We start from the raw sequence: 25,130 nt of genomic DNA on the forward strand, positions 1-25,130 counted from the left end.
GCTACTTAACAATATAGTTAAGTTGGGCAAGTCCTTTAAATGTTCTTGGATTCCATTTCTCTGGCCATAAAGTGAGATTAAATAAATAACCTCCCAGGTTTCTTGTAGTTTCAAAGTCACATGTGTTGTAACAGGTAGGAAACCTTTAATGAAATATCTTGAAGCAGTGATGATCAGGGTGCCGGGCGAGCACCCTGGGTGAGCCTGGGCAAGGTTAGGACCTTTCTGAACCAGGTACAAAGGGAATGGATTTAGTAGATAGATGGTCTATGAGGTCCCACAAATCATATAGGCATTGAAAGGCAAACTTTGGACAACATGTAGAACAAGTAAAAAGGTGACGACGGTAAAACAGGGAGCTGAGTGACCCCTCACCAGTGTCAAGGTTAGACTATACAAACAACGCAGAGAGCTCTTCAGGCCAGTTGATAAAACTCATGGTGAAAACCCTATCATTGGTTCAAAGGGCTGCTTGACAACCTAGTTTACCTTGGGTAAGTCACTTGGATAATTGTTCTGAGAGTTTCCTCCTGACTAAATATCCTCTTCTTTGGTTTAAAACATTTGGAAATAGGAAGTCTTCATGGACACCAGTTGAGAAAGTGTCTGGTGGGGAGGAAGGCTGTGATTTTAAAACACATAATTGTAAGGGACGGCAACTAAGGGGAAGGGCCACCGCCTATCATCCACCCCCTCCCGCCCTCTGCAGCAGTCTCTGCCTGATCTCCACGCTCCTTTCCAACAAGCCTAGACAGGGCAGAGAATCCTCAAAGCCGAGCTCCAGGCAGTCTCCACCAATCAATCAAAATTGGCACAAGAAATAAAGCCTATTTGCCAACACTGTTGTAGCGGAATAGGCAGAGATGGCCAAGGCAGGAACTGACATTCCATTCCAGGCCTCCGTAACTTCTCACAGTGTGGACTTTGGACATACCACGTTAGCCTCTCCAGAGCTGCAAAATGCAGGGGTTGGGCAGGATGATTTCACAGGTCCGTTCCAGCCTGGGATTTCATTTCTTTGAATATCGCTAGCGACTCGATATTCCCTCCCTTCTGGACCCCATCTCCTTGAGTTCTTTGTAGTTGACACCGCAGTGTACGGACGCATCAAGATTTAGAATGTGCTCACAGACTACGTGTGGATCCTCAAGGCAAGCACTCCGGCATTTTATTTATAAAACCAGGATCCAGCCTTATTGCCAACATGCAGTGGCTTGAATTCTGAGAGCTGGATACCCTTGAGTCATTATCAACTTTCAAAATAGGCAGGCACATTCACTCAGCTGGACAGAAAGACATTTCCAGCTTTCAAGTCATTTCGGATTTACATAAACATACTGGAGTCAAGAAAGCTTAAAGAGTGGTCTGGGGAGGTAACAATCGCAACCCCCTTCTTACCACCCCACCCCCATTTTCCTCTTGTGCTAAGTCAGTAATGTTCAACGACTCATCATGCAGCTCCCTCCTCTCATGCTAAGGCCGCACACCAGCTTCTTGGGGATGAGTTACCTCTTGGTTATGATTTAGTACATCAGAAACTATTCGAGTCTGTTACTTTGTTTAAAACAGGCATCACACATCTTTTAAGCTACCTTGAGCATACTTTACCTTTTCCTGGGGAAAACAAAAGCCTCCGTCTATCCAGATGAGAAAACAGCCCAAGAGCAAGTCATCATGAGAACTCATGACTCTCTCTGGTATCCTCCCCTTCTCTTCAAGTGGTTTATGCACGAGTAGGGGTAAGGGGTGGAGGTAGGAACTGGAAACGCTTATGAAAGCAGATGGGTCCCACACACCAAGCAGTCCTCAACATCAGTCCCATGTGCAGGATGGCCAGTTCAAGTTGTCTGTGTTCTAAAGTTCTGATGGTACATGAGCTCTGTACTCTATGCCTAAAGGGCAGCCGGGGCAGGACAGGATCGTTTGCCACAGTGATCTGAGTCACTTCTCAGCAACATCTCGGGGTTAACAAGATCACATGTTCAGCTGCTACTTAAAGCCTTGGAGGCACTTCAACCTCTTAACTTGGGTAAGCATTAGAAGCCTAGTAGGTAGTGTCCAACTCCTCAAAATAACTTGAAGAGACTATCTTCCATTCCTGGAGCTTCTGAGCATGCCAAGGACATAGCCATGAGTTCTCAGGCCATGACCACTATTTTGTTACTCACAAATTACTGTCAAGAAGAGAAATTTCCTCAACTTTCTTTTTTCTAGTCAATTGTTTTCCTCTCTTCTACTTCTAAAACGACATTCTTCTCATTCCCTGAGACTTAAAGTTCGAAGGAAGCCTAGAGAAAGATCATCAAATACCCTTAGCAATGTCTGTTCTGCAGCCACTCTCTTTAATGCATGCAGGATATTTTTGGGGTGCTAGTGATGATAGTTGTTTTGGGGATAGACAATCCACAAAGAGAAGAAATAACATCCCTGCTTTTTCTTAGGAAGCCAAAGTCTTTGTCCGATCTGTCCAATTTTGAAACAGGGTCATTTCCCTTGTTGTTGTGATGAGTGCAGAAAGCAGCCTTAAGAAGGTTATACTGACCGCACACATGCTCTGAAGCAGCATCTTCTTTCCCAGTTACTTCTACCTCTTGCGGGAATGTTTACTTAGCTGGCTCAGCCATTCATTCATCCATTAACTGCACCCTGAAGATCAACTATTTATCAGGAACACGAGTAGAACCCGGATCAGGGTGATTCTGTGGTCAAGGTCATTCTGATTCACAAATGGGTCAGCTTAGCTGTGGCCCCAATATCAGAGACAACAGCTTCAAACCAGGTCAGGCAGGCAGCCATTTGGAGAAAGTCCTCGGTCAACAAGTACATCTCTTTATTGTTCATAGGAAAACAAAACAAAACAAAACACACCCGGAAGCTAATTGGATGGATCAGTAGCAAGTCCTTTGTAAAAAGAAATCAACATAATATAACATCCCTTTGTTTCTGCCAAAGGTATTAATATGCATCCAATTTAATTGACGAATGACAGATATTGTGCTAACATTGTCTCTGTGCTGGAAGGGGGCGCGGCAGGGCAGTGGGGGATGATGGTAGAGTATAGTAAGTAGCCTGCCACTAAGATGACATTTCCCAAACCTAAATCATTTGGTATACAGTACCCTTAAGGTGCCCTGGAGGTACTGAATTCCTTGGGAAGAAAAAACGAAAGCCTGCTCCATAGCTCAAATTATTAGCAGTTACAAATATCTAGTTCTGACAGCATCTCTTTTCCCGTTCCTACTTCCTGCATGTGAGACATCAGAGCACAGTGGCTGCTTCTTCCTCTCTTGCCTAATGATACTGAATTCTCAAGAACTGTGGTTCCTAAATTTGGCTTCTAGGGTCCCACCCTAGACCTACTGAATCCCTCTCCTGTGGTAGAACCTAAGTATCTATTTTTAATAACCTCCTTTTTGGTTCCAAGTTCTCAGAATGATTCTGAAGATCAGCCCGGTTTAGGAATCACTGCCCCATGCCACAATTATGGTGAATTAAAAAAAAAAAAGTTTTTTAAAGGACTGTCCAGCCCATCCCACCCACCCCCGATATGTGTGGTTGCTTCAACATTTTCATTATAAGCAATGGAGAGAACAGAACAGCTTCCTCCACTACACCCAAATACCCAGCAATTAGCAGACTAGACCCACAGATTCTTCACATTCTGAAGCTGTTAAAACAAACACTGTGTGTCTGATGCAAAGTTTGCTCAGCAGCTCCCATGATTGTGTGGGCTCCCCTATCCATCTAAATGAGCAAGCCAAGGCTGCTGGTTCCAGGTAAAATGACAATTAAGGAGCCTCAGTCTTCCACTCTGGACTCCATCCAACCTCAGACCAAGATTGACTAATCCCTTGTTGGCGATACAAAATTAATAATACAAACAAAATCACCTGCCATTAGTCAAATCTAATCTAATCATTCCTTGCAGTAATAATTTTACTCAGGATAGTTCAACTTCAAACTTGGCCTGGCATGCACAAGAAATGAACTAACGATGCTGGCCTTATGTGCAAGGTACTGTGGGGGAAATGCAACTCTGTAGACTGGACTGGGATGAAATGTGAGGATTAAAATCAGAATTAGTAAACAGGACCATGAAGAGAAAAGTCTTTTCATTTTCCATCCATGTACTATTCCGTCTTCACGGGGCCTGCATTAATATGGTCTCGGCTTCAGAAAGGCTTTGACTTTCCTGCTATTATCCTAGTCTTGCTTTAACACATACTTTATATTAGAATGCGTTCCAGGAAGCATATGGCAATAGAACTAGGTCAACCATTAACCAAATAACAGGAAACTGCTCTGCAGCGCACACCCTTCAAAAGCTTGCTTATTGAGCTGGCTCTTCAGAATATGTCCTTCAGTGAGGTTGAAACTAGCAGGTCCCATGGGTTTTTTTTAACGCTGCAAGGTCATCTCATACCTAGAAGGCTTCTGCACATACTAGACTTTCAATGGTCTAAATCATTCCATTGAAACATTCGTTCAAGAACTAAAGCCAAAGGTGAAGAGCATGTTTTCTGAATCTGCCTGAGCATCTTCAAAGAATGAGCCTGGTTCCATTGCTTCATTCTTTCAATTCTGTTAAATTGATAGGAAACACTATATTCTCATCTTTTCTTTCTCTCCCCACCCCCCCATATTCCTTGTTTCCATGCCACCAATTTACCCCATGAAATACATGCCACAGTCCTTTTAGACTTAATAGGTCAAATAAAGTCTTGGAAAAAAAGACCTGTCTTCCCTTTTTCACATAAAACTACAAATGAGTTTCCTCCAGACCCATCGGCCTTGAATTGCTGAGTATTCCTCAGTTTGAATTTTTCCTCTCCAAAGTTTCACACTCAAGTTCTACAAAATCTAACTTTACAATGCCCTGAAGAGTCATTCATTCAGGGCCATGCTAGTAAACTACCAACAATCACACTCACCTTGGCTTCTTTAACCCGCATTACATATCCGTCATTCTTACTTGCAAAATATATTTCAAATGGAACTTAGAGTTGGGCAGTTTCCCTTGATGAAGAACTTACATTAACTCTCATTTTTAAATTAAAATGTCAGTGCCAAATCTCCACTTATGGGAGCTGACTGCTGAATGTCTAGTGATAGTTGGAGTAGCAATTATTGTTTAGAAGACACTAAAAGATAATGTTCAGTTTCAGAAATCCAGGTGTATTAAAGGAAGATATTTAAGAGCAATATGACCTTTCAAAAAGTGCTGGGTCTGGTTACGGACTGAACACACCGACTATGTACAGCTGCCCGGGCACTGTGCAAGGCACTGACAATACAGGCGAACGAGGGAAACCCAGGGCCGGGCTTTCTGTAAGCTTCTAGTCCAGTCCCACTCAGTAATTAATTATGAGACAAACCAGTGGGTTGGCTTTCCAAGTTGATGTGGCTAAATTTTAACTAAGATCTTTTTCCCTGAAAATAGTCAACAAGGCTTCATGGAGCACCAACATATGGCACACTGCACCAGGGGTCAAATGAAAGAGGCTGGTAAGAGTCGTTCGAATTGTGCAGTCTTTGGGATTCTGGGCACCCAAATACTCCCATCCATGCTCTTCTTGGGAACTGTCAGGCTTTTCTTTTAAAGAAGTTGGTTGTATAACCATAGTCAAAACAAAACAAAAACCCAGAACGTCATCTAAGGAATTTAATAAATAATCTATTACAGAATGTTCAAGATAGTACAAACAGAGGTTAAGGTACTTTTCTTCCCCTTCACAAGAGTTGGAGTCATGTTTCATAGAGGAGCACACTGGCTTTTAAAAGTCACCATACAATAAATAGGATCCTGCCCAGCCTCTAAGGACAAGAAGCTAAGTATTTGTCAATCCCACCACTACAAGCTTCAAGGAGCCCCTCACAGGGATTTTATTTGGGCTCCACTGTATTCTGACTTATAATCAGATCGTCACTGTTCAATAATGTCCTGTCTATAGTAAGTGTTCCTAAGGATGGGAGGTAAGGGAATTAGTATTTTTATGTGCCCACTATATATCAGGTTCTGCACCAGGGATGTACATTCACACTCTCATTTATTCCCCACAAGAAGCTTACAGAGTAGACTTTTTTGTGGTTTTTTTTCCAAATAAGGAAAGTGAGGATCAGAGATTAAGTTATTCACTCCAAGTCACACAGCAACTCTCGGGCTACATACCATGGCTCTCACTGCCAAGGTCTTCATGGGCCTCCCCACACCGAGAGCAAAGGGTTCCTTTCTAGGTGGTCTCTATGCCAGTCAAGTGTTCCCTCGAGGATGAGAGCGCGCTGCTCCCCACACAATCGCCAGGCCCCTGGAGAGCAGGTCCTGCGTTGCTCTGAGTGCCCAAACACTGATGGTGGAACAAGGTCAGGCCAGTTCCTAAGATACAAAGCAAGATGAACTCAGTGGGTCCTCCTGCCAGTTGCCCTTGTCCTTACTCATCTGCAGGAGCGTGCCAAGGCCTGCCTGGAATGACGCAGGCAGGGGTCACCATGGGTGATCCTATACCCCTCCAGACTGTTACGAAATAAAAGCGCGGTGCTGAGACAGGCTGGCTCCTTGAAAACCCACCACCATTGTTTTGTAGGAATCGAGCTTCTTAAAGAAACCATTTGCGTCTGTCAATTTCCACCTTAAACCCAAGAGATACAAAGTAAAGCGGGGCCTAAAGGTAAAAGGTCTAGGAATCTGTGGACCCACTCCGTCTGGAAGTCAAAGTCCTTATATTTCTGGCTGGCCCTTCATTTTCAGTTCACAAAGGAGACAAAATTTTCCCTTTTACTGAAGTTCTGACTACAAACACATTTAAATAGAGGAATACAGATGAATGTCATATTTATGAAAGGCCCAACTTGTGCCATTAATAAAAATGTATCCCGACAACCACTCTTTCTACTCTTAGCAGCTCCTCTAGACCAGCCCCAGAAAGACAGGATTGCTGCAATGTAAAGCTACTTAACATAAACAAACATAGAGGCGCACTTGGGTTAGGAGATGAGGCTAATTTTAGATGACTGTTCGTATGTGATGAAGCGGAGCCTGGACTTCTCACTGCCTCAATGCAACCCTCGTGCCTACGTTTAACCAACTCCACCTCAACTTTTTCTCAACTCTGGAGAGCAAGTGGTAAGGCAGCTGAAAGAAGGAATTCATTCCTGCGCCGTGAGGTCTTCGCACTGGCCAGTCTGATCCGTGGCTTGACGCTGAGAGGAATTCAGCTTTTAGGAACATCTGATGCTTGCCGGGCCTTGCAGTGTTTCTGCTGATCCGCATCTGAGAGTGCTCACTCAAGAGAAGCTGTGAAAATCCTCCTGAACAGGCAGCAGGAATCCAGAGAGCTCTTGGTGATCAAGTGTGACTCCGTGGGTCCCTTCCTGGGAAAACTCTGGAATACTCCATGCCTTGAATGCATACAGAACACAGTCTGAGATATTACCAACAAGTCAAATATCATATTCAATGGACACCAGAATCCACTTTTCCAAGAGTCAGTGACTTGCTCTCCCTGTAACATAGCTGTGAAGTCCACTCAATGTCCGGCCAAGGGTACTTGTGAATTTCCTCCCTCTCATGCCAATGAGAGGACCCAGTTCCAGCCTGGTGGCTTGATGTACTTGCTCATCAGTTTTCAGGTTTCACAAGAGAAAACAATCTACCCCTTAAATTGGAGAAGCTTTCTTTCCAGAACTAGACAATCCTGATGGCTCTCTCCAGTTACATAGCAATTATGTAATTGCTAAGCTTCTGCAGAATCACTGGAACCATTCTGCAGCCTTCTCCTGACTACAGCTGCAGCACAGTGTTCCGAGATGATTGCAGCCTTTGAACGGATGACCGGTCTCCAATCTGAGCACAAAGGGGTGTACAATGGGATTCCATCTCCAGCACAAAGACGCTCCTGCCTCACGAAGCCCTTCCTCCTCCTCCCAGGCTGTGCAGCTAACTCTTGCCTTTGCCCGCCCTCCTTGTGTGCAGAGTGTGGTTCATTCTGTTTATGCAGACAGGTTCCAAAAGAGGCAGATAATCAGCTGACGTTTTGCCATGGACCATGCACCAGGCAATCATTTAACACATAACATGGAAGCTCCAGAAGAGGACAAGATGCAAGGGGGGGCGGGAAGATCGCTCTAGGCTTCCTGCACTGGCATGAAATGAGTGCTTCCCTTCCTCCTGCCAGCTCCAATCCTTCATGTTGACATTACACATCCTGTACTGGAGATCCACCCCCATGCTGCCGCTTGCCCAGCTGAATTATCTCCTGCGTCACAGCGGTGGTAACAGAACTGCTGGCTTGGCAGACCTGAGAGCACCATTTCAACGCTTAATGCACTCAGCAACTGGACATATTACCAGTGCGCCGGGGCTGGTCTGTAGCCCTCTCAGCAGCCGAGCAATACTCGACCTAACCGTCTGCTAACCAGATGGCTGGGTTGCCTCTTGGGACCAAACTATTAAACTTTACTTTATTAAATTCTATGAAAATGTGGGGACAGTTTACAGCAGTGTGTCTGGTTCATCTCCAACAGGGTTGCTAAGATGAAAATGACCTAAAAATAACTGGGAACTCTACTACTTCACACCAACGGAGAACAAGATATTTCGGAGTAAATATTTAAATGAGTGATCTGCCAGATTACGTCCCCCAGCAGCACTGACTACATGCTTAGCAAATTATATTGTAAATATATACAAACAAAGACACAGACATGCATGCATCTAAAGAGGGATCCATTTCCCACCGCCTCAAGCCACAGCTCACCATCAGGCTCCAAGCTATTTAAATGTGGCTAGGGACACCATCTCCATCGTAATCGCCCAATTACCAAAACAAAGAGCCTAACACAACTGACAGAGATGGAACATCTCCTGGGTTCGACCACCTAGGCACATTGCAGGCCAGCTAGGTAGGCAAAAGGCGCTCAATAAATGTTTTGATAAATAGATGGACACATGTTTCTTAAATATAGCAATCCTATAAAACACGTTCTTTCCAACTCTATCCTCACCCCACAACTGCTAACTAGGCGTGCAAAGCCAGGCGGCAGATGAATGGCAAGGAGCAAGCCATCTGCACCAGAGGCACTGGATGGCCACTAATTGATTACTGCAAATGAACTGCAGAGGCGGCCCTTTATTGGGTCCCTGGCAGGGTGCTGGGTGCTTTATATACATGAATGCCCCTTGGCCTTCACTAGAGAGAATTCCATTTTAAGGATGAACTGGAGGCTAGGAGCAAATCAGGAGCCTGACCCAAATTAAGCCAATCACCTTTCTACTACTTTGTAGTCACGAGGAAGGAAGGACCCCCGCAATTTGTAAAGAACTGAACACTTGTGAAGGTGGCACTCCCAAATATATCCCTCAGTTCCAGGGAAACGGGGAAAAAAATCTTTCCACTCCCAGAGCTTTTCAGACATCCTAGGAAGTCCTAGTTTCAGATCCTATTGTATCTCCCCATACTTCTTATTCTACTGAGGGCATTCTAGTTTATTGTAACCCCTACCACACCCAAAGTTACTCCTCCACTCCTTGAGTTGAGGGTCCACCCTTTGAGGCCAAAAAAATCTCTCATTTGAAATCATTCTAGAGATCTGAACCCCAGTAAGTAAATGCATGTCTCTCTCTCTCTCTCTCTCTCCCTCAAATATCTCTGGGCACCGTTTTAAAGTGGTGACTGTAAAGTTTTATAATTAAAAACAACAACTTTGTCTCTGGGAATTTTCAAAATAAATAAATACATAATTCTTCTTGGGTAATCTTTTTTCACAGGTGAAAAATAAATCACTCTACTGTTTTATCAAAGAATCATGTGCGCGTCCTTTCTCTACCACTAACTGCACCACCAACCACCACCACACACTACCACCAGGGAGGCCACCGATGTGCTTCTGACTTGGAGCAAACCAGGTTAGAGAAGTCCTGTTAAGACCTATCAACACCACTTCACATTTTGAAATATCATCTACCCTGAAGGCATTCTAAAATTAGCCTCCTTACCCTGAGATCTCAAGCATCTGATATTGCAGTACGTTGGTAAGACCAAGTGGACATGGACTATGAAAATAAACATTTGCACAGAGAAGACCAGAGCAATTCTCAGCAAGACCACAGGACACCCCCTGAACAGGCTCAGCCCTAACTATATGAGGGAAGCCAAAGAGGCCCCCAACCCTTTTAGAAGACAGAGTAGCCAGTATTTTCACTGCAGTAAGTAAATTTTCTTAGACAAGCCATTTTGCCAGAATGATGCCAGACAACAGGAACAATAATAACATCTTTCTTCCAAAAAGCTCAGAGAAGTTCACAGTGATTAAAAATGTGTTCCTCCACAAGACTTAAGGGAATCATTCTGCAAGGTTGGGAGAGTCTTTGTTACCATGTACATGTTCTTGTCTAAGAGGACATGGCATCAACCCTGAGGTTGCTCACAAATCCCTACTGAACACACACACACACACACACACACACACCAGCTATGGAGTGCAATCTGGAAAAGTCTACCTGAGAATGGGCAGGTAGTTAAGGCAGACAGGCAGACACGGTACAAAATTAATCAGGCAGGATTCAAAACACTGAGTTTAAGACCAAGGATGAAACAATTCACATCTGGCAAAGCCCTGGGAGAACATCTTGACCTCAGCTTCTCCATCAGTAAGGAAGGAAGAAATGATCATTTTTCAAGTACCAATTATGAACCGGGACCTAATATACTTAGTAGTTTTTAAGTCTATGTCAATTCTACAGATTCTTATTATCCCCATTTCATTGGGTAGGAAATCATGGGAGCAGAGAAGTCAAGTGACTTATTCAAGGTCCTACAGCTAGGAAGGGACAGAGCTCAATTTCACCCTGTGCTTATACAGGGCCCAAGAGTGTGCTCCACCCACCACACATTACTTCCTTAATGAAGACCTCTGCACTAAAAGCTGCATGTTCACCCAGAAATATGGAGAACTCTGCACTCCCGATGTTTCAACAAAACAAATAAATTGCCTCTCCCAGAGAGAATATATATACAGGTGACCCCTGAAAAGGGGAGGGAAGCAACTGCCTTCAGTCAGAAATGAGCATATCACTGAAGTCAACCCTCAGCTTACAGATTTCCAACCACGGATGAAAAATATATGTATACACATATTTTTACAAATTTATACACATATCTATATCTATCTATCTATTTATACACATATACACTCACATATACGGTAGCCAAGTTCCTAGTTGTTCTTCAGACAGTTCAATTGCATTGAAGTTTAGCCCTGGCATGCAAATTTTACATGCATTATTTCCCCATATAACTTGCGTGTCAGAAAGGGAAGGCTGCCAAGAGACAATCTGGCCCAGTGATTCACTGTGTCACACCAACATGCCCACTTCTGACATAGGTTGTTGTTTGTATTTCCTAGAAATCATTGTCTTCATTTGGGAAATAAACAGCAAACAGCCTCCTCAGCAATGACATGTTCTTTTTCTGCGAGAATACCCTGGCAGCAAATGTCATGAATTTGGGGGGAAGAGGGTAATATAAAGTGGCAAGCTCTTGCTCTTTATTCCTTAGACCTTAGCGATCATGTGGTAAGGCAGTATCTTAAACACAGATGACTCTCTTTTCCCTTTCAAGATTACGCCTTATAAAGTAAAAGATTTATTCAAATGAATCACATTAAGTCTACGGAGCAGGTTTCATGTGCTGAAAAACACAATCTAGCCAATTTTGGATTTTTATGGTTGAAGATTCCTATTTGCTGGTTTATGATGCTTTCCAGTCATTCGACTCCCTGAACTTTTTTTCTTTAGACAACAGGCTATGCAATGTGTATGGTCATAGACAAAGTAATATTGCCACAGTCCTTTCCACTAAAGCGGGGAAAAGATGATGGAGGTGTGGAGAAGGGAAAGGGGACAGTGGGGACATTGGAAATTCACCACCATTCAGAAGCTACTTCAAAAAAACACTGCTAACACTTACCTGTGCTGGGGTCAATTTTGGTAATTGTAGCTGACGTCTAGAAACAGGGTTATGAATATAATTATCATGAAGCAGCAACGGGGCAATCATAACCTAATTAAACCCACTGACTAGATTATCGTTTTCCCCCTAATAAATACATAGCATTTAACACTTGCTAATTTCAGGATCTATAGGTGATGTTCATTCATATTAACAAGCTACACTACAGCCACAAGTCAGAGAAAGAATGGGTGAGGTACTCGGATTCTTGAGTCCACCAAGGGGTTAGGGATGGATTTCAGGGACAGCTGATATTGGTTCTTCAATATCACTTCACTTCTCCACCCCGCAAGAGAAGAATGAGTGATGAGAACTTCCACACAAGTTCTGGATACAATTCTGCTTTATTAAAGACTCTGCTATTTTATGTGAGCTACACAATGTGCTTTTTCACATGACAATGGAATCTGTCTTTGAAATGTGATTTCCTTTTCTTTTGAGTAGAATGGAGGCTTCCTCCCCTGGATCTAAGTACAGAAACTTTAAACATTTACCTCCAGGACATGCTCTGAGGCTTCCTCTCCTACCCCACCTCTCATGAGTGTATTTTCAAAGTCAATGTCCTATTCCCAACTGGGTGTCACTGCAGGCACATGGATACAAGACCCCATTTACCTTCACTTTTTGCAAAGCCCCTGAGGGTAGTCTGGGTAGATTTCTCCTCAGAGAAGAGGAAGGCTGAAGACACAGGCTGGGGGCTGGTCTTGGAGAAAGGCTAGTGTGAGGGAGTGGCTCAGAGGGCTAGGCACCACTGACCGGGGCCTCAGTTGATGCTACCTAAGACTGAGGGGAGTCCCTATTGCTCTTAAATTAGAAATCCCATCTGGACAACCACATGCTTCATATAGGTTACATTTTACTCTCTTCAACTATGGAGTTATTTTTTCTGAGCATTTTCCTCATATCTTAAGAAAGCAATGGTTTGGTAAGTTGAGTAGATATGAATGGCGGGTAAAAATGGGTGACCGTGACCTCGTCTTGTACACTTTACATACAGGACACATGCTTATCCTCCTACAAGGTCCTGGGTATGAGGCTGTCTGAACAGTTCCATAACAAAATTAAGATTTTATAAAACTACTATTAGTTGCTTCGAGGTGAAAGAGTCTAGTCAGCAATTAATGCCCAATTCCCTGTCTTACAGAGAAGCTACTGTCCTGAATATCACCGGGATATCTGGACCTGTTCCATCTCCCTTAGTACATCTTGTTACTCTATTAAGGGCATCTGTGGTCATCCATGAACAGCAGCTTCCTCACTGTGCTGTGATGTTTCAGGGAGAAGCAAATAGAACCAAAACATTCATCATGTCTCCATGATCTAAATAGAGCACATGGTGATCACTGAAGGGCGTGGGGGACTCTAGCACCCAGCCTTTGAAGAGTAACTGCACTGTTTTCCCAAAATTAATGGAACCAATTTTCAAATATGTCTATGTGGCTTCTGAAAACCCTTCTCGTGTCTATAGTCACCAGAGCCAACACGGCACGGAGACCTTCAAAAGGGGCCCTAAGGGGGAAAAAAATCAGACACTTCTCTATTTTAAAAAAAAGTTATACAGTATATCTTCCTGCCACAAGACAGGGGCTCTTTTTAAATATCCACATGTATAACTACTTTGCACCACTAAGCTTGACAGAGTACAATTTAAAAATAGTTATTCTCTAAATTTCTTTCTACATGGTCTCTTGCTCCCCCCACCCCCAATCTCTGTAACTCAGAAGAACACAAAGAGGTACTCTTCAGTTAAACACACTTTGTCAAGCTATTACAGTAAGTTATACCTCTCATATTAACTAATATATCACAATTAATTTTCCATTATGCTCAGATTTCCTTCCAGAACACTAGGATATATTCCTGGCATAAGCAACTGGAAGAGATAAACCATCAGGAACATAAGCTATTAGCATACTAAGTAATAACCAAGGCCAGTTCCCACCAGCCAAGAGCCAAGAGGTAATTCCCCCACCCCCACACCTTGTGGCTCCCCTATTTCATAGCTCCATGACCTTGGGTAAATTACCTCCCAAGCCTCAGTTTTTCTCTACCATATGAACAGTCTCTGGTTCATATTAAATGCTAAATAAGCATCACCTAGTATTCATATGAACTATTAGTCACTCCAGGAGGAGAAATAGCATTATGTTGAAGGCCCATGGGGTCTTTCCACTCTATATAGGAGTTGGCAGCATTTTTTGAGGAAGCAATCATATTTATTCTCCTTACAGACAGTAATCTTACCCAAAATTAGAGGAAACAATATTCAACAACTGACAGCAGAAGAGAGAAGTTCTTTCAGATGAACTCTGACATTCAAATGAAAATGGTCTCTCCCATACCAATCCCTTCCCCAATTATCATGATTAAATAATAATTAATAGTCTCTGAGAAGATCATTTAAGATAGAAACCATTGAAGAAAAGTTTCTTTCTGATAACTACTTGTAATTGAAATCTTTGCCTAATATACACCTGGTATCTATTCTGGGCCATCTTTAGTCTATAATTCAGTGTTCAAATTTTTTTACCCCACACGAAGGACCCCTAGATCAGGTCCAATCTGGGCTGAGTGACTGATGCTCGCTTGCTGACCAACTGGTCACAACACAGAGGGATGATGTAATTAGGGATTGGAACAGCTAAACATTCTAGACCACAGTGGCCTTACTTTGGATTTTAAAATGCCAGGATTGGATTGACAGACCAGCCTGTGATGCGTGGCTGAAGAAAATGGCTTAATCCCAAACTGGACAATAGGTCTATTCCTTTCCCCTCTGAAATAAGCATGTCTTGGTTCTTCATTTCTTGTAACACCCAGAGCGTAGGTTGAGAAGCTCTATGGATAACTTTAGAGAGGACTATCACATTTTCTGCCCATTAATAATGCAGCTACTTACTGCTGTGCTCTGGTCTCTACTTCATTCATTTTCCAGGAAAATCTCCACCTAGGCCTACTTACCCAGTTCTCCTTCAAGTTTCCATCTGTCCTTTATCAGAAAAGCTGTATTTGTAACCCCAAAGTCACATAAACTGTCTTCCAAGCCCAATTCTATTTTTCACAATAAGAACAGACCTAAGAATGTGGGTCTGAGCACTGGTCTTCATATTTCACATGCAATAGGTACCAAATTACAAGGTCTTTTTCCACTGGCTTTATTGTTTTCTTAAAAGCAATGCCTTTTATTCTTCCTGGAGGCTCTTCCCAGTGGACAGGCCTCTTCTATTTTCACTTGTCAATCATTCCCCCCTGCCTCTCTTCTTCTTTTCCTTCTCCCATCCAAGCAGTCTCTCCTTCCCAGCAAATTTCCACCACGTAATTATGGCAATGCTTCAGCCTACTTTTTTCTGTTAGCTTAACAACCCTGTCTATTTTCTACTTGTGCTGATGCTACTGTTTGCTTTTCTGACGGGCTAATCCGTGTATCCTTTCAAGGCCTAACTTCCCCTACCATGATAGCAGCTGGAGCTCTAATTCACAGGTGCCTTCCAAAGCTTTTCATTAACAATAGAAATGAGATGGTTTATAAGCCCATTTCTTAGTCTGCAGGTGAGTATTGGAACCTTTGTGCAGCAAACATCTTTCAAGTATCCCGCATTGTGCCACTGCACAATTATTTTCTGAGTAATAAGTACAATGTTATAGGCACATTTGTAGTGTTAAAGGGAAAATGTTCCCTTAGAGGGAATCAGCTCCCCCGACCCCTGGCATTTCCCAGCTCAAGAGAGAAGCACTCAGCTGACATGAGCAAAACTGAAGAATAATGACTTTACTCTCTTAAATCTGAACAGGGAAGAGAAGAATTCCAAAATCTGAAGGCCGTAGCTCATGTTCTGGTTCAACTGGCCAGACGAGGGCTTAGGGAGTGAGGTTGGCCTCCCCCAGCTGGGCTCTGTGGCAGCTAAGCCTCTCCACAAATCCTGGGCTTAATTACTTCTGACACAGTTGTCTCGCCTGGGCCTCCAGCCTCTTTTGTGCTCAAACCAATCTGAAGTCAACGGTAAGTCCTTGCTTACTCATCTTGGTTAAATGCTTCATTTCCAACTAAGTGATCTTAAAACATTTAAATCAGGATCCATTGATTCCTAATAGAATTTTTCCTTGCATGGTCTTTGTTAAAAAGTCTACTCAGAAACCTACCAAATAACTTTCTGAGTTAAGCAATCTTCATCTCAAGAATTTATTCTTGAACAAACAAGTACCCACCAACCTTCCCTTTACCCCCAAGAGGAGGCTCTGCTCTTTGAACTAAGTGTGGGGTTAAGGTGTGGACGGGCACAGCAGAAGTATTTTATTAATATCCAGAAGCAACATGCAATGAGCTGCACAAGCAAACCCATGAAAGCAAGAAAATCAACACCGAAATAACCATGACCTGGCACAAAGAGAAACCTTCCATCCAAGAATAACTCCAGAAAAAAAGGTCTCCAGCTAGGAATTAGGTAGGAATGCTTTGAAGACACCAAGTAATCTGCTCATCAGAATTAAAAGACAATGCAACTGCAGGTGACCATACTGGTGCCTTCTTGTACCATACCCACGCTGCTTGTCTTTCCAAACCCTGAAAACACCAACTCTGTGCTGGAACCATACATCCAAAGACTAAAAATCTATAGCTTCAACTGCTGAGGACAAGAGCCTTTAAGTAGATAAATTTGATGATAGTATTTCCAAGCAAAAAATGTAAATCCAAAATGCTTCCAATTGACTTCCTATTTATCATATCAGTGTGTGCAGTTCTCAAGATACAAAGTTCAAGGGGACAAAAGATTCAGAAGAGCTTCCTAGTCAACAGCAAACACAATCTAAAGTCATAAAAATCCATTTTCCCTTTGGAAACTTCTTCTCGTGGGTCTTATAAATCCAGGAGACAGTTCAATGTAGGATTATCTTCTCTCTAATAACCCCACCCCCCTTTCTTCCCCCTTCAGTACTGGCATGCAAACCATGCTGTTTTAACTTCTTTCCTGTTCTCCCAGTTCTTCTGGAACATTTTATTTTCGACAGTCAACTCATTTGGAGGAGTGCCACACTGAGGTTCAACTGTTTATAGCGTTAACTGTGTTCCTGCCAGAAGTCCCCATCCAGTACTACCTTCTCCAGACTGCCTCCTGGATTGAGTATTTATGCTTTGGTTTGGAAGAAGCTTAGAAAATGTGGAAACTTCCAAACATCACTCATCTTTACAAAGTTGCCTTCACTTGTCCAAGAGGAATCAGAAATGGAAACCCATTTCACCCTTCCTAAAGTACTGACCTCTCTCTCTCTCTCTCTCTCTCTCTCTCTCTCTCTCTCTCTCTCTCTCTCTCTCATGGTTAAATACTGCTCGTGTCATTCAAAAGTCATTTTAAGGGTGTCTTCGTGTAGAGTGGGGAATGGGAAGTAGCTACCATGGGAAGTAGCTAGCCATTGGTCTGCAAGAGAGAATTGGGCTCCTAGAAGGTGCGTGGAGGGCACATTTCTGGATGAGTACAGGACACTGGAAAATCACCAGTAATTGTTTTAGACTGGATTTCACTCTCTTGGATTTTTATCAGTATTACAAAATGGCATCTCTGAAATAAGCCAATTTAAGTCTGTACCATGTTGCAAAATAGATTCTCAGAGTCCAATTGTGGGCACTTTTGTAAGCTGCAATTGACCCAGACAAACTTCCAAAGAAGGGCATTTGAAAAGGACTCCCAAACCCTGGGTGACAGAACTGGAGAGGAGAAGAGGACAGTGAAAAGCACAGCTACAAATTCAATAGCTAAAACTTGACTGAAAGTCACACGAATAAAATTGGCCTCTGGAGTGAAACAAACCATGTTCAGGCCAGGGTTCCCCAACATGTTAAATTCAACTAACACTAAATCAACTGCCCCACTAATGTATGATTAGTGTCTTGAGATGGTGTTTCACAAACCGCTATAATCACGTGCACTGGGGCACCAGAAAGGGTACTGGGTTGGGAGTCAGCCGACCTGAGTTGTAGGCCTGGCTTTGTTACAGCTGAACTTTCTGACCTTGGGCAAGTCACTTCAAGTCTTGGTGCCAATTTCCTCTTCAGTAAAATGCAGAGGGGGAAGGGAAGACTTGAAGTTGATGATCTCTCTAAGGCACAAAATAACTAGCTTCTCAATTAGAAGTTCTGACTGGTGAAGATTAAATACTTAATACTCATCACTTATGGTATCTCTTTGTCAGTTTTTAATGTTAATTTCTACTTGGGAAATAATATTTTTGTCCATCACCCCAAAACCTCAGCTTCATCTGGGTGCTCCCTAGAGTTCTTTCATATTATAATAAACTCCTCTTTTCTTTTCCTTTCTTATTTTTTTTTAAGCAACCTTCCCCAAACTAAGAATTGTGACTTGTGCTATTAAAAGAGCTTAGAACTTCCCATTTCCTTGCTAGGGCTAAAATTAAACTGTCCATTCCTTAGGGCCCAACATAACATCTGCCAGATGTCTTGGCATATCACACAAGAAGAGGAATTTTGTTCTAGCACTCTCTCTCCTCCTCTCCGTTTTCTCATAATCAATTAATAGGTCACCAGCTAATGTTTCTCTCAAGGCCACCAACTTCATAAGTATGTGAACTTCACCAAAGATACTTGCTTTCACACACACACACACACACACACACACACACACACACACACACACACAGTGGTCTCCCACCCTTCAGTTCACTAGATTTTTAGTGATAGATCCTGGAAATATTTTCCCCCACTTCTTTTGAATTTCCTTAGTTCCCATGTACCAATCATCCACTTATACACTCCTGTCAGATCCTTTGCAATCTGAGTTCATTATTTACATATTTCCTAATTTGGGAGTGTGGCATTGTGAAATAGCACCTCTGTTCTCCAGTCATCAACTTGAAACATTCAATACAGCTTTGTCAATGCTCTATCCCATAAGGCAGTGAACTATAAGTCTGATAAAAGCACACATCACAAAGAAGATAAGTAAGGTTACCTTAACCAAAAACAAAAACAAAAGAAACCCCACTCAACACCAGGAAAGAATTCAAGATAGACTAGACTCTATTAAACTTCATCACACAGAGAACAGAACTCTTTCCCAAGGCAACTTTACCATTCTTTTCTTTCAGGACCATAAGTACTCAAGTCCATTAGTAAAGTTGGATTCTTTTCCCCTCCTGTCTTCTGGAAGACTCCTTAGCAAGATTTTATATAGGCCGGGGAGGGTTGGGTTGGTGGGTAAGAGATCAACTGAAGGACTTGTATGCATGCATAAAGCATAACCAATGGACACAAGACACTGGGGGGTATGGGAGGCTAGGGGAAGGTCAAGGGGAGAAAAAAAATGAGACATATATAATACTCTTTGTAATACTTTAAGCAATAAAACAATTTTAAAAAAAAGAAAAAAAAGATTTTATATATTTATATATAAAAATTTTATTTATCTTGCATCTAAAAGTTGTCTCTAACTCCAAAGAGTGGGGGGAAAAAAACAAAACCTCAGGGAATGTGATCAATGAATCAGATGGACATAAATCCAATATGAGCGATATTATGGACTACAAAGTTCCAACAAGAATCTTTTTTTAATGACAGTGTGTATCATAGCTCACATGTATTTCTTCAGAATGATTTTTCTTGATGATATATTAGTTCTGGCAAAAATTTGCATAATGAGCTTCATCAACTAGATGTCTCAAAAAAAAGGACCTCTGAGCTTTGACATCAAATGAGAATGTTCAACTTGACACTCTTTTTAATTCTCACACTATGGTTTATCCAAGATACTTGTCCCAGTTCAAGTGTATATTCTAGACCAGTGGTTCTCAACCTTCCTAATGCCGCGACCCTTTAATACAGTTCCTCATGTTGTGGTGACCCCCAACCATAAAATTATTTTCGTTGCTACTTCATAACTGTCATTTTGCTACTGTTATGAATCGTAATGTAAATATCTGATATGCAGGATGTATTTTCATTGTTACAAATTGAACATAATTAAAGTACAGTGATTAATCACAAAAACAATATGTAATTATATATGTGTTTTCCGATGGTCTTAAGCGACCCCTGTGAAAGGGTCGTTCGACCCCCAAAGAGTCGCGACCCACAGGTTGAGAACCACTGGTCTAGACAAACACAAGAAACCATGTGTTTAATAATATGGTACTTCCCATACTGATGAAGGGAATCAGAGATAGGATGGGTCTGTTAGGTAAACATTTTCTCAAAATCCAAAATGCCTCTTAGACACTTAATTCTTTCCTTCCAGAAAGTTCATCTCTATAAGACTGTCTATAAAGACACGAAAACATTTGGTTGCAAAGTAAAAAAATGTGGTAAGTCAAACTGCTGGACTGGCAACCAGTTTGTCAAATTTTTCCTCCCATTGAAATAAATAATTAAGCAGTTGTCCTCAACAAAAAAAAGATATTATGGAAGTTTGCTTCAAGATCAATGTTTAATGTATTTATGTTTACATAAACATATCTGGTAAATTAGATGCAAAATTATCTGGTAATTACTTTCCCAAATAACTCCTTATTCCATTGCATTTGAACTTCTGAGTTTGAGCATGCAGATCTTAACATGCACTACGAAATTTAAATAAAACACTGATGACATTCCACTTAAGAGCAAAAGCAATGGGCATCAAAAGATAACATTCAAAAATGAGTAATAAAAGGTATGATTCCATGTAAGATTTTTAAAGTGCTCTTGGAGAGGCCTAGGTTTGGAATAAAGAAGCAGAGGTCTAAAGAGAAATATTTTTAAATGAGCATACACATTAATTGAAAACCATACATCTTCATCTGCAAAAATCAGGGATTTACTTCATTGACCAGGGACAATTATCAGCTAAAGAACCATGTGTTTCCCCCTCTGCTTTCACACCCCTTAGAAGAACAATAACCCTCAATTAATGACACAACAGTTTGGTTTGAAAAATGTTATGTTGTCATATACAGCACTGTGCATTCACTGAATGACACTGCTACCAGCTACTCAACAGAATATAATTGCATCTGGAATCTAAAACCACTTCAATATGCACAAAAATACTGTAGACACAGGGAACTTCACACACACACACACACACACACACACACAAATCCGACACATAATGAGAAAGCAAAGCAAGAAAAAAGCTGGTATAAGTCGCTCACCAATGTGCTCCTTGTTTGTGTAGAAGCTGGTACCTTTCTGTATTCCTCCTTAGTTGAAACAAGGTCTAATCAGCTTCCTTACAATACATTAATTGGTTCTGAATCTCCTCCAAGTCTTCATTCCACCGTGGAGCCCTCCTCACCTATCTTCAATAGTCCATCTAAAATTCTTCCAACATCTTCCCTCATCCTCAAGATGGCTACCTTACCTAATGGAAAAGCAACATCTTCATGGTTGGCTTTTATAAAATCCTCAAGCATTTCAGGATTTAGGTCTTTACTTGGATCAATTACATACATTCTCTAGAACTAATCTGTGAAGAACTCCAATCAATGTGTGTGGACTGAGGGGGATCCTTTCTTCACATCATCCTCACAAAATGTCTTCCTAGAAGACTAATAAATGCCTCCCCACCAAAAAGGTGAAGAGACCTAGACATAGGTTTTCTCAACTGACATAATCTTTAAAAAAAAAATTGTTTCCATAGTGACACTGTTAAGAAGACATTTGATATTTGTGGAGACTCACAGTACTTGAGAACACAGAAAAAAACCAGCAGGATGGAAGGGAAGGGAGAAAACAAAGGAACTAAAAGAAGGCCTAATACACACATGGAACAACCTGAAGAGAAATGTAGACCCTGGAGAAACTGGTGTCAGTAAGACTTCCTCTGAGATCTTGTAGGATTTGTTGTTGGTTTTCATTTTGTTTTGTTTTGTTTTTCCCCAGAGATCAACCCAAACCAGACAATAAAGTCTTGCAATGCATCAAAACATGATGATAGCCAAGCCCAGAACTCCAGAATCTCAGCGGAGGGCACCACCGTCTTCACAATGAGGAAAGTCACCATTTCCTGGCGACTTTCAGGAGACCTGCAGCAGCTGAAAGTTGTGTGAGGACCTCAGTGGAAAATGTTTAAGATTTTGCCTTGCCTTTCCTGAAGGAGGTCAAAACCCTTCAGGTCCACTCAAAAGGTGAAAAAAAAAAAATCCAAAAGTTTACTTTAAAATGGAAACAAACATCTCAATAACTTGTGAAAGCACTCCTTTGGTGGGAGAAAAATCTGAGCAGCCCTTAAAAGCCCCTCATTTCCTTGTATAATGAATAGACGGTGAGGAACCACCACGAGACTTCCCCCAGGAAAGGGAGAAGGAGTAGGCAGGCAAGCCTCCTCCTCCAGCCATCACCAACAGAGCTTCAAAATGGAAACGTCCATAATTCTATAAACACTTCTCATCTCAGCTTTGTCTCCTGGAAACTCGCTCTCCTCCATTTTCTGGTGGAGTTACAACATGACAGGGCTTACCTGACTCAGTTCCCAGCTCTCAACCAAACTAGTCACTTCCTCCAAAACCTGCAAGCCACCTCCAGAAACAAAACCAAAGCAAACCAAACAGCCAACACAGACACTCAGACACGGCTCCCCCCGCCCCCCAACCCTGGGAGAAAGCCCCAACTGGTTGGTCTTTTCCCATCCCAGGCGCGTGCTTAAAAATGAAACTTTTTTTTTTTTTTTGGTAGGGGAGGAATATGAAAGGAACTCCAGGCAGCCTCCCTCCCTCCCTGTAGGTTAGAAGCTACAATGAAAAGAAAATGAGGGTTCCTTCAGGAATGGTGAAAAGCTGGAGAATGAACGTGAGAAGGAGCTTTGTGTTTTGGAGTCTGGACTGGAACCAAAGCAGACAGCTTGCAAATGGAGGACAAGGGAGATAAAGAAAGGGAAAGAGAGGGGCTGCTCCAATGGGGGGGCGGCTGTGGCTTCCCCTCATGCCTGGAAGGAGGGCAGACCCCTGGGAACTGCACCAGGAGTGAGAAGACCCCCAGGCCCCTGCTTTCTTTTCTCCCTTCCCCAGGAGAGCCAAGCGTATGTAATGGCTTCTCCTCTCCTGAAACCGTTGTCCTCTTCCACCAGACGCTTCTGAACCCCCAGCCTGGAGATAGCTCCTCAGCTGCTCCTGGACCTGCGCCCCCCACCCGGCCGGTGCCCCCCGCTCCTGGCCTCTGTCCTCACCAACAGCACCAGCAGCAGCAGCCACCCCCCCGGACACATCCCGACCCCGCATCCCAACTTCGGAGACAGAGAGAGCGAGCCAAATACCTGAGGAAGAGGGGGGGTGCCAATCCGCACGGGTTTGCCATCGGGCTGGGGACAGGCAGACAGAGAGGGGGCAAGGAAGGAGAGGGACAGAGAAAGAAAGAGGTCAACCGGCTCAGGTCGGGGCGGCTCGGAGCGCTCCCTCCTCTGCCCCTTGCTAGCTCCCTCTGGCTCTTGGCTGAGGTCGCCTCCCGCTCTCCACCCCCCTCTCTGTCCCTACTCCTGTCCCCACGCTCGGAGCATCGGTCCTAAGCCTCCAGCTCTCTTCTCACTCATCTTTCATTTTCTCTTCTCTCCATAGAACTACACGAAATTAATTAAGCCACAGCGCTCCGCTGCCCCCAGCAGAAGAGCAGCCAGCAGGAAAAGCACAGCCACCTCGCTGCCACTGCCACCACCACCACCACCTTCTCCACCTCTTCCTCCTCCTCTTCCTCCCTCGCTTCTCCTCCTCCTCTTCCTCCTCCCCCTCTCACTCTCCCTCCTCCCCCTCCTCCTCTTCTCTCTCGCTTCTTCTCTCCCAACTGCCAGTCCATGCAGGGGACTTCCTCTCCTCGCGCTCCACCAACCCTCCTCGGCCGAATGAATGAGCGCGTTTGTGCGTCCACCACCCCGCGCTCTCCTCCCGGGAGCACTCGGACCACCCCGAGGTGTCGGTTAATTGCAATAACTTACAGAAGAAGCGTCCCGGCGCCGGGAGGTGTTTCGGGTTCTCCGGCCCCACCGCCTCCTTATCCTCTTTCTCTTTCTCCTCTTCCTGCTCGGGTTATTGTTGTGGAAGTTGTTTGGGAGTCTCATGTGCTTCTGCCGGGTCTCAGCAATGGAGGATCGCCATCTTCCCTGCCTTCCTCGGCTCCTCAGACTCTGCAGCTGCAGATGACCTGAGATATCCGTCTCTCTCTCCCTCTCCCTCCCTCCCTCCCTCCCTCTCCCTCTCCCTCTCTCTCCCCTCTCCTCTTCTCTCTCCTCTCCTCCCTCTCGCGCGCGCTCCCTCTCTCTCCCTCCCTCTGTGTCTCTCTCTGAATAATGAGCAACCAGAGGGAGAGAGAAAGCAAGACAGAAAGAGAGAAGGAAGACAATCTTCTCCTGCCACACAAAACGCCGAGGCACCAGGGGGTGCGCGAAGCCTTTCTAATAACAACACCGTGCAGGAGAGAAGAAAAGAAGAAGAAAGAAAGAAACGAGGAAATGGGCAGGGGGCATAAAAGGGAAGAATTTTATCCAAGAGCTGGAGAAGAGCAGAAGGAGAAGCTGGAGGAGATGCTGAGGCTGCGGCTGCTGTCCCCCTCCCCTCTGCTGAACCCCAGAAGGAGGCAAGGTGGTTGCAAAGTTAAGGCTGGGACATTGTCTTTGTCACTTGGAGCCACACAGAGCCAGGCCAGTGAGATGCAAGAGGAGGAGGTGGCGGCGGCGGCGGAGAAGGTGGTGGTGGTGGTAGAGGAGGAGGAGGAAGAGGAGGAGAAGGAGGCAGAGGAGGAGGAGAAGGGGAAGAGGGAGATGAGATGAATAAAGACCTGCGGAGAAGGCGGTGCGAGGAGCGCGGCGGCCGGGCTGAGACGTGCGCGCTCGCGTCCCGAAGGCGCCCGGCCGCCCGGGCAGCAGAGGACGCCCCCCGTGAGGACCCTGTCCCGTGGCTCCCAAGGTTCCCACCATCAGCCCTGCCCCAGAGGCCGAGCCCAGGGCCCAGAGAGTCCCTCACACGCATCCATCTAGAGGCCAGTCTTTGCACAGAACAGACATGGGGAACTAGAGGTTGCAAGTCTAAATCCAGATCAACCACGTGGGGCTTTTTAATCCCTTTCCAGCTTGCGGTGTATCTCCAGTGAAAAGCTCAAATTGTCCATTACTGGCACGTATTTTGAAGACTTCTCCCCCGAAATAAAGGCTCATT

General features: G+C 43.7%; 1 protein-coding gene across 5 annotated transcripts in view; it reads right to left on the reverse strand.

The window, feature by feature from the left end:
- ZNF462 (zinc finger protein 462) overlaps positions 1-24,138 on the reverse strand; it is a 140,780-nt gene extending 116,642 nt beyond the window's left edge. For 3 of the 5 annotated variants that reach the window (XM_036330117.1, XM_036330116.1, XM_036330113.1), the window contains exon 1: positions 23,915-24,138. The gene's annotated coding sequence lies outside the window, so the exon portion shown is untranslated. Of the gene's footprint in view, positions 1-6,169; positions 6,374-23,242; positions 23,611-23,914 lie in introns of those variants that run through there. The other 2 variants (XM_036330114.1, XM_036330115.1) reach the window with 2 other exon arrangements.
- Between the last annotated feature and the right edge of the window lie 992 nt (positions 24,139-25,130).

The sequence above is a fragment of the Myotis myotis genome, unplaced genomic scaffold (genome assembly GCF_014108235.1).
Source record: "Myotis myotis isolate mMyoMyo1 unplaced genomic scaffold, mMyoMyo1.p scaffold_m19_p_12, whole genome shotgun sequence".
In the NCBI taxonomy this organism is placed as follows: domain Eukaryota; kingdom Metazoa; phylum Chordata; class Mammalia; order Chiroptera; family Vespertilionidae; genus Myotis; species Myotis myotis.